This window comes from Cuculus canorus, chromosome 6 (assembly GCF_017976375.1).
Source record: "Cuculus canorus isolate bCucCan1 chromosome 6, bCucCan1.pri, whole genome shotgun sequence".
Classification (NCBI taxonomy): Eukaryota; Metazoa; Chordata; class Aves; order Cuculiformes; family Cuculidae; genus Cuculus; species Cuculus canorus.
In genome coordinates, this window is record NC_071406.1 from 34656943 (window position 1) to 34665127 (window position 8185).

General features: G+C 35.7%; 1 long non-coding RNA gene across 2 annotated transcripts in view; it reads left to right on the forward strand.

Moving 5' to 3' along the window:
• The window catches only part of LOC128852607 (uncharacterized), a 46254-nt gene extending 42550 nt beyond the window's left edge, over positions 1-3704 (forward strand). For both annotated transcript variants that reach the window (XR_008450591.1, XR_008450590.1), the window contains one exon: positions 961-3704. This is a non-coding gene — a long non-coding RNA (uncharacterized LOC128852607). The remainder of the gene's footprint in view (positions 1-960) is intronic.
• Positions 3705-8185: the final 4481 nt, after the last annotated feature.

Here is an 8185-nt window from a genome sequence, read left to right on the forward strand (position 1 = left end):
TTCATAATGAGTAAGTCAATGTTACCCATTATAGAAAGAAGTACTTTGATTGTTTTGTTTTGTTTTATAAAAAGGTGCCCATGCTTTTGTGACTTCCTAAATAATATTGAATATATTGAGTTATGTATATGCAAATGATGCATATTTCCTGTAATCTCTTCAATTTATTAACTATGGCAGCATAAGAAGTTAGGGAATAGTCTTGGGCTCTGCAATAGGAAAAATATAGGAATTAAAGTCGTGCAGGAGAGGAAAAGGCCAAGCCTATCGCATCACAATTTTTCTACAAAATCAAAAATTATAATCTATTTTTAAAAGTAAGGTGTACCTGTAAAGGTATTCTATTCACAAGATCATTAACATTTTAGCAAAATAGTGAAATGCAGCATTAGTTTGGTTGTCCCTACTCAAGGGTCTCTCTATAATTTTCCATTGTGTGACATGGATACATCTATTAATTTGCACTGTAATCTATTCATATCCCTGATAGGTTTTAAGCCTCTGGATAAATAATTACTCTACAATATTTTGTCTTAATATGGAAGAGAAAATAGAAAAATATTAGGGAATCTGTTCAAGTAATCTGTCATTTAAACCATGTCCTTTCCTGATTTTCACTTAGTACGCAACCCTTGTTGCATCAGAAATAAAGACAAAAATTCCACTTTCATGTAATGAATTCCATAGTTATCTATAGATCTACCATATTTAGTATGTCATTCTTCTAGGATGCCCTTCGATCTCTATATTCAACACTATAAAGTTTTCCAGTCTGTCAACCTGTAGCAAGAGGCAACACATGGAAATGACATTTAGAGAGAAAACACAGGAAATAGCATTGGCAGTTCAATATATATCGATGACCTTTCCAAGTCAGTGCTAAGCTGTTACCCTTTAGAATGGTATTAAAGGAAACAGTGCTGTTAGCCTGGCTGAGTAATATCCCTAACTCTGTTTCAGTATCTTTATGCCAAGTAGAAGATTGAAGATGCATAAGGTATTCTTGAAGCCTGCTTCCTGTTGAAAGAAAATTGCCTCGGCATAGGATCTCTGCAAGACAGCTGTAGACTGCTTCCTGGAGAACCCATTCTAGGCTTCAGGACGCCAAAGAAGAATGAAGCCAAGGATGAAGGCTGGAAGAACATGCTAAGAGCACAGCTTTTTCATTACCACAGTGCAGATGTTTGAAGTGACACTATGATCTGCTTGCACAAACTGAAATGCAGCCCAGACTTTTGAACTGTCTGAATTACATTGCGGTTTGGAGACACGCATAGTCGGGCGGACATGAGAACATTTAATTAGCTTTAGGTACTGCTTTTTCTTTTTCTTTCCTGACACCCTGACTCCATGAGCTCCATGTTGAATCTGCATGCTGTTGAATCTGCGTGCTGTGTATTCATGGGCTCTCTTCACAGGAGAGAGGCAGAGATTCCCAAGTTGACAATTACTAAAAATGGCCAAGATGCATGGTTGTGATGCTGCTTGCAAACTAATTAGCTTTGCTGAAAAGCAACTATTTTCAGTTTTGGCTTCACTCTTCTTGAAAGAAGCCGTGTTTGAACACCTACAAGTGTAACTGCATTTATGCTGTGCTGCATGCATGACGCTAGCTATTTTTTAATGTCAGTTTAAAGACCTAAGAATTCTCTCAATAGAGATCTAATTTTATGAAAGTATTCCCGATTCTCATGTTGGATACTGTGTGCCTAACCCCTCTCACATCATGATTTAAGTAGTCCAGCTTCAGGCATTGAATTGCACTTCTGCACCAGGGCACAATGATCCTAAAAGCTACTACCAATTCAATAGAGATTTGAGCAGGGCATTTGTAGGCTTCTGATATATTGTGTTAAAAATCAGGCAAAAGCTGCATACCTCTGAAGTGCCTGGGGGAAAGTTTGTGTGTGACTGAAGGTAAACACAAGTCCTATGGATAACTGAAGTTAAGAAGCGCTCTGCAACAACGTCATAGTGTTTCCAAAATTATAAAGAAACTTAAAAATGAATTTGAAGAGACTGACTGACAAGACAGTCTCATAACACTGTCAAGTCAAAATCTTTCTACGTTTCATAGATGAATTTTATTTTTATTGTTAAATCAAATATATTTTTATTCCAAGATTATATATTCAGCAAGTTAAAGAGCATACTGTACATAACTATTGGCAGAATGTAAAAGACACCTCTTTTACTTGATGAATATCAGGAAAATCAAGCATAGATTAATCATCACTGATGGACTATTAAAAATTTTCATCGCTAAAATAAATCTGTATTTAATTTTAGTCCCGTTATTATCACAGCCAACTTCTTTCATTGCAAGATTTTTCAACTAGCTATCCCCCTCCATAAATTGTACTTAGAATAAGACTTTTCTGGATTTTAGAAAAGTAGCACTGTATCTAGGACTAGTTTACTTTGTTCACTCAATTTCCTGTTTCTGCCGTGTAGTTGTAAGTTCAAGGCTTCCTTCATATTTAAATTTCTAGCCTTAATTCCTACTCTTTTTTTTTGTTTACCTTAACACAACTAGAATCTGTGTGTGAGACAGACATGTAAGCAAGATTATTCAAAACCAGTAGCTGTCTTTGGTGTAAAGGGAGAGAAACTGTTCCTTTTCCTTACAGAATACTAGCATCTGTTCTCTTCCTTTCCCTGAACAGGTTCTGATGCTCCCATAGTTTTCTGCTTAGTGTGAGAAGAAATCAAAAGCCAATACCTTGTTCACTCCTTACCTTTTTTTTTTTATGGGATAGATTGCATTTTTTCTACAGACCAGGGATATCCGTGTCTAGACTTCAAGAAAATCAAATCAAGCACAGGAGTTTAGCAGCTTGATTTATAGTAACATTTATTCCACAGAATGATCAGGTAAGCCTTGATGACAATTTAGGCATAAAAAATGCCCCTTCTGTGCATATTAATATTCAGTTTAAGTGGTATTTAATTCATATTACTTTCAGCCATGTCTATATTGTCAGGCCCACAGATAGGAAAAAAATCCTGATTAATTAAAAAAGCACCAATTTAAAAACCTGTTTGGTTCAAGAAGTTTGTGAAATATCTTTGTAATATTGGCCTACAATAAGCCAACCAGATTTTATTTGCTTTTTCATATTTAAGATATGTTGTATCTATAATCACTTGTTTAAGTGCAAGTTACCTATCTAATCCTAAATTCAAACTTTTTTATAGATGATATTTAGAGTTATTCTGCATACAATGTTTAAATAAACAGTGTGCTTTTCAGTTATTTAGATCACAAAGATAAAATTGTAAACATTTCAGAGAATGTCTACGGAAAGTTTTAATTATAATATTCCATTCAGCAACTAAAAAAAATCCTATGCACTTTTTTATTGTTATTCAGGCTTTCTAAAAACACCACATGAAAAGGCTCCTTTTTCAGAATGCATCAGAATATGATGAGTTAATGTGTCAAAATAATGTCAAAATAACTGTTCTGAAGTATCAGTCGAAAAATATTGATACAAATTAAAACTGGTGGATTTCATATATTATCAAGTATATCTCCAAGTTAATTTTAATAAAATCCTCCTTGCTTTTGTAAATCAGAAGTAGTTCTTTGGCATGTCCTTAAAAATTTTTTTGCAGGTGCTGAAGTACACAGTCCTTCACCTCAAATGAGGCCAAAATCTCATTGGTGACAAATAATTGCCATGCATAGGCAAAACCCCCAATCTAATAGGAAGGAATCCAAAGACTGTCTGGCCATGAAGCCACTTCAACAGTAGTTTGTCCCATATATTTGGACAGGTACTATTTTATCTGAATATGTTCATTCAAATGTGTATTCAAATACAGGCTGGAGAAACCAGAACATTTTTTGTGATCATTTCCACAGGCATTTTGCATCTTTTCCATTAAACAAAGTTGCAGAGTGCCCAATTGGTTTCGGTTTTGAATAGCTCACAATCAGGCACAGAAGGAAAGAGGAAGAGGTGCATGAATTAAGCATGTGGAACAATTATTCATTCTAGTTTCTTACTTCGAAATTATCCATAAATTTGGTCATTCTGTTACCTACAGCTGACAATTGTGTACATCAGAAGGTAAAGAGAGGATAGCCTCGCTTAAGCTTTCTGAATTAAATAGTTTACTGTGAATTAGTTTTGCGGAATCCACTGAATCCACACGTGGGTACTGAATGACCAGGGAGCATGAGAGTAGTAATGGAAGTTACATTTTAAATAGTTTAGAGGCTAAGAGACAATGTACAGTTTGGAACTCCTAATTCAGAAAAGCAAGGAAAGGCCAATGAATATCCAATGTAAGTTGCTTTAAAGAAATTTTATTTGATATTTTACTTAACTTCAAGAAAGACATTAGTGTTCCACATATGATTGCTGTCTCTCAAACCAACTCATAATATAATTTATTTTTCTGCAAGTCTTAGGAAAAACATACATATGATTGAAAAGCTAGAAATTTCATCAATTAATTTACTCAATTTCCAAAAACACCCATGGAAAATTGGAGTGTTCAACCCAGATAAAAGTAAGGATTCAAAAGTTTTAAAACTTATTTTTAAAATGTGTAAAACCTGGAAAAACTAGTCTTTAAGAGATTTGTTCTAAAATTGGAGACTCTATACAGAATAATCAGACCAGATTAGATCCTGCTCTAATGTTTCGGTTTTGAAACAAGCTTGTGGCTGAATTGAAAAGTTGTCTTCGTTCAGGCAAGTAGTTCGGTAGCAGAGGTAGATGACAAAAGAGTTGCCCTTGTTTTGGTCTGAAGACTGAGCCTTGACTCTGAAAGTGAAAAAGAAACTGTGCTGTGATATTTAAAACTGATATTCAAACTTAAAAGAACAGCAACAAGATAAAGTTTACTTAGAGGAAAAATTAGAAAACAAGATTAAATTCATGACTGAAATAAGACCAAGCCTTCATATTCAAAGAAATGAAATGGCCTTTGTCCTGAATATATCTGTGCTTGTCATATCCTATAAAATAGAATCTTTATGCCTGATTGGTCTTCTCCCCCCACCTCTGAAAAAAAGATGACATGACAACTTGATACACGGATCAAGTAGTGGATCAAACAACAATTTGATACACGGAAACCTGCACAAAGCCAAACAAGATGACTGCCGTTGCTCGAGTAAATCCCCAAGAAAAAAATAGATAAAATTCTTGAACAACTGAGTGCCTGACCAAGTTCTAATATGTGTTACTGCTGAACATACAGATTTTATGTCACAAAAGCCAAAAATACTGTGTGAAAAGGAGCTCTATAATGTACCACGTGATGCCTTCCTTCTGTGAATCTGTGAGGACAGTATTCCTGAAACAGCGAACACATTTTGGACGTATGTCTTTTTCATTACTGGATGCAGAAGTGTTTGGAAATCCACCCACTCAACTCCAAAACTAGTGACAGTAACACCAAGCTTTCCAAAAGGAAAACCTTCTTTCCCTTTCCAGGAAACCATAATTCCTGGAAGCAGGGAGACATGCCAGAAGTCAACAATATGAAGGTAAAAAGATCTGAAGAGAAAGATTCAGCTTTATTTTTTATGTCCTCAAAGAAAAAATTTTCTGTTTAAAGATCTCATTAACCATCATTATTGCTTGATAATGCCAAAATATATATGTGCTGTTCTAGGCTGAATTACCCTAATGAAAGTTGACTAATCCCAGTAACTAGAAGATAAAAACTTTATGCCAACTGTAAAGTATTGTAAGTTACTTATGACAGTTTTAGGAATAGGAAAAGGTTTATGCACTGGTCCTTTTCATTTGGAAGTTGCTGTTTAGCTCTTTTGCATCACTAAAACTCTTTATTAGCTTATTCGGAAGTCTACCAGATGCAAATTGGAATTAGAGCAGTTTTGGTGTAGAAGTAAGGTTCCTGACATAAAAAGAGCTTCTGGTTTACAGAAGAGAAAAAATGTTTAACGACATGACTCTTAGGCAGAAAAGATCAATATTAATGGATTTAGTTTATATCTTTTATCTTCAGTGGAATTAATTATAAACTCATTGGCAGTTTATAACTTGTATAATTTTGGGAGAAGTACCAGGGGAAAAATGTGACTTAAACACAACTCTTTTCTTTTTTCTCAGTTGTCGAAACAGCGAAGTTATTCCAGTTCTCTTTTAAGTTCAGCACACTCTCCATCATAAATCTGGCCACATGTTAGCTGACACACAGGCACTTAGTGTCAACCTGAAAAACATCAACTTTTTTGCAGGTATACGGGACACATGGTTTTTGCCTGCAGTCATGACCCAGAGGGACCAGCAAAATGGATTATATTTCCTGCTGCTTTTATGCATGGACATATGCATCCTGAGACACAATTAAACCTTCATAATATTTTACTAGCAAAATACCCTGGTATCTTTTCATGTCTTTAAATGCTGTGATTTGGACAACTACATATGCATCTTTCTAATTTAAAACAGTAATCACATTTGTAACTATATGATACTTGAAAAGAGGGAAGATTCTGTGTGGCAGCCAGCTGTAGTGCTCACTCCTTTGCTTGAAGTGGGGGAACAGCTATTCTCCAGGTTGTGGCTGAATTTCTATTCCTATTGCTGGTGACTTCAGCTTCTGAAACAAGAGCTTTGTCAGACTTCATTTGCTGAATCAGTTTGTACTGCTATGCATTTGTATTGAATGTTGTCCACATGAACGGCTGAGGGAACTGAGGTTGTTTAATCTTGAGAAGAGGAGGCTGAGGGGAGACCTTATTGCTCTCTACAACTACCTGAGAGAAGGTTGTAGAGAGGAAGGTGCTGACCTCTTCTCCCAAGTGACAGGTGATAGGGCATAGGGGAATGGCCTCAAGCTGCACCAGGGGAGGTTCAGATTGGATATCAGGAAAAAAATTTTCACCGAAAGAGTCATTGGGCGCTGGCAGAGGCTGCCCAGGGAGGTGGTTGAGTCACCGTCCCTGGAGGTGTTTAAAAGACAGATAGATGAGGTGCTCAGGGACATGGTTTAGCGGCAGATAGGAATGGTTGGACTCGATAATCTATGAGGGCGTTTCCAACCTAGTGATTCTATGATTCTCTCACTATTATATACATTCCCAAGTATTTAGTAGAAAAATGGAGGTTATATTTTACATGAAAAAAAGCATAGGAATATCTTGGCAATAAATCAATGGGTTATTTATAGCTAATAATTTTTTAGTTTTCTAAATAATGAAGGAGCATCATGATCATGATGTTTCTTTTTTTATCATCACCCCCTGTACCCACACCTGCTGTTTAGAAGAGAGTGATGATATATCAGATAGGAAAAAATTAATTTTAAAATGACACACAGTATGTTAAAAGTGTGAGGTTGCGAGGTGGTAAGACAAGGGTTCAAATTACAGGTGAAGTTGTTGCCCTTCCAACTCTCATTTAGTTCTTTTTGTCTATATATTTTAGAATAGTCTCCAATTACAACATTTTGTGCCATGTGCATAAAAGCTTTGCATTGTAATGAAGGAATGAAAAGTAGGCTAGCACAAGGAAAATAAATTATGAGATTTCTAACCTTTTGAAATTTGATATTGAAAGTATAAAAGTGAAAGCTTATGAAGGCTGTCTCCCCTCTTATGGGTAAAGAAAGGTATCTTGAGCATCTGACTGTTACAGGAGCAGAATATAGCATGAAACATCACCACAAACATATTTTTACATACCAACATAGAGGGGGTTTTGCATGATTTTTTTAAAGACACAAGACAAAAGTACATCCTTGATTACACAGACCTTTTTTAAAGCCTCGTATTCAACTACATTTTGTTTCAACCATATTTCTCCAGAGAGTAACTAACATAATATTAACATTTCTTTTAAGGCAGACAGCATTTGCAGGGTGACATAATCTCAAACAATGCAAATGTATGCAGCAGTAATTTTACTGTTTGTATGAGAGAGCTTAGTTTTGCCAGATTATTAATGATGACTGGTTCTTTTCTCTCAAGCATTCCTGGTGAGCTCCTCTGGAATATGTCTCTGCCACACAGCCTTTCTATGCCACTTTACACTTCTGGGATGTAATAGATTTTCCTGAAATGCACAAGTACAATGGCTTAAACAGATTTCTAAAGTGTGAGTACTCTGTTTATGTGTTGAGAATCACATGTGACAGGATTTTCTGCAACCTCCTGAGCAACTTGGGCACAGAAAAGCAACTGGCTGAGACGACTCTG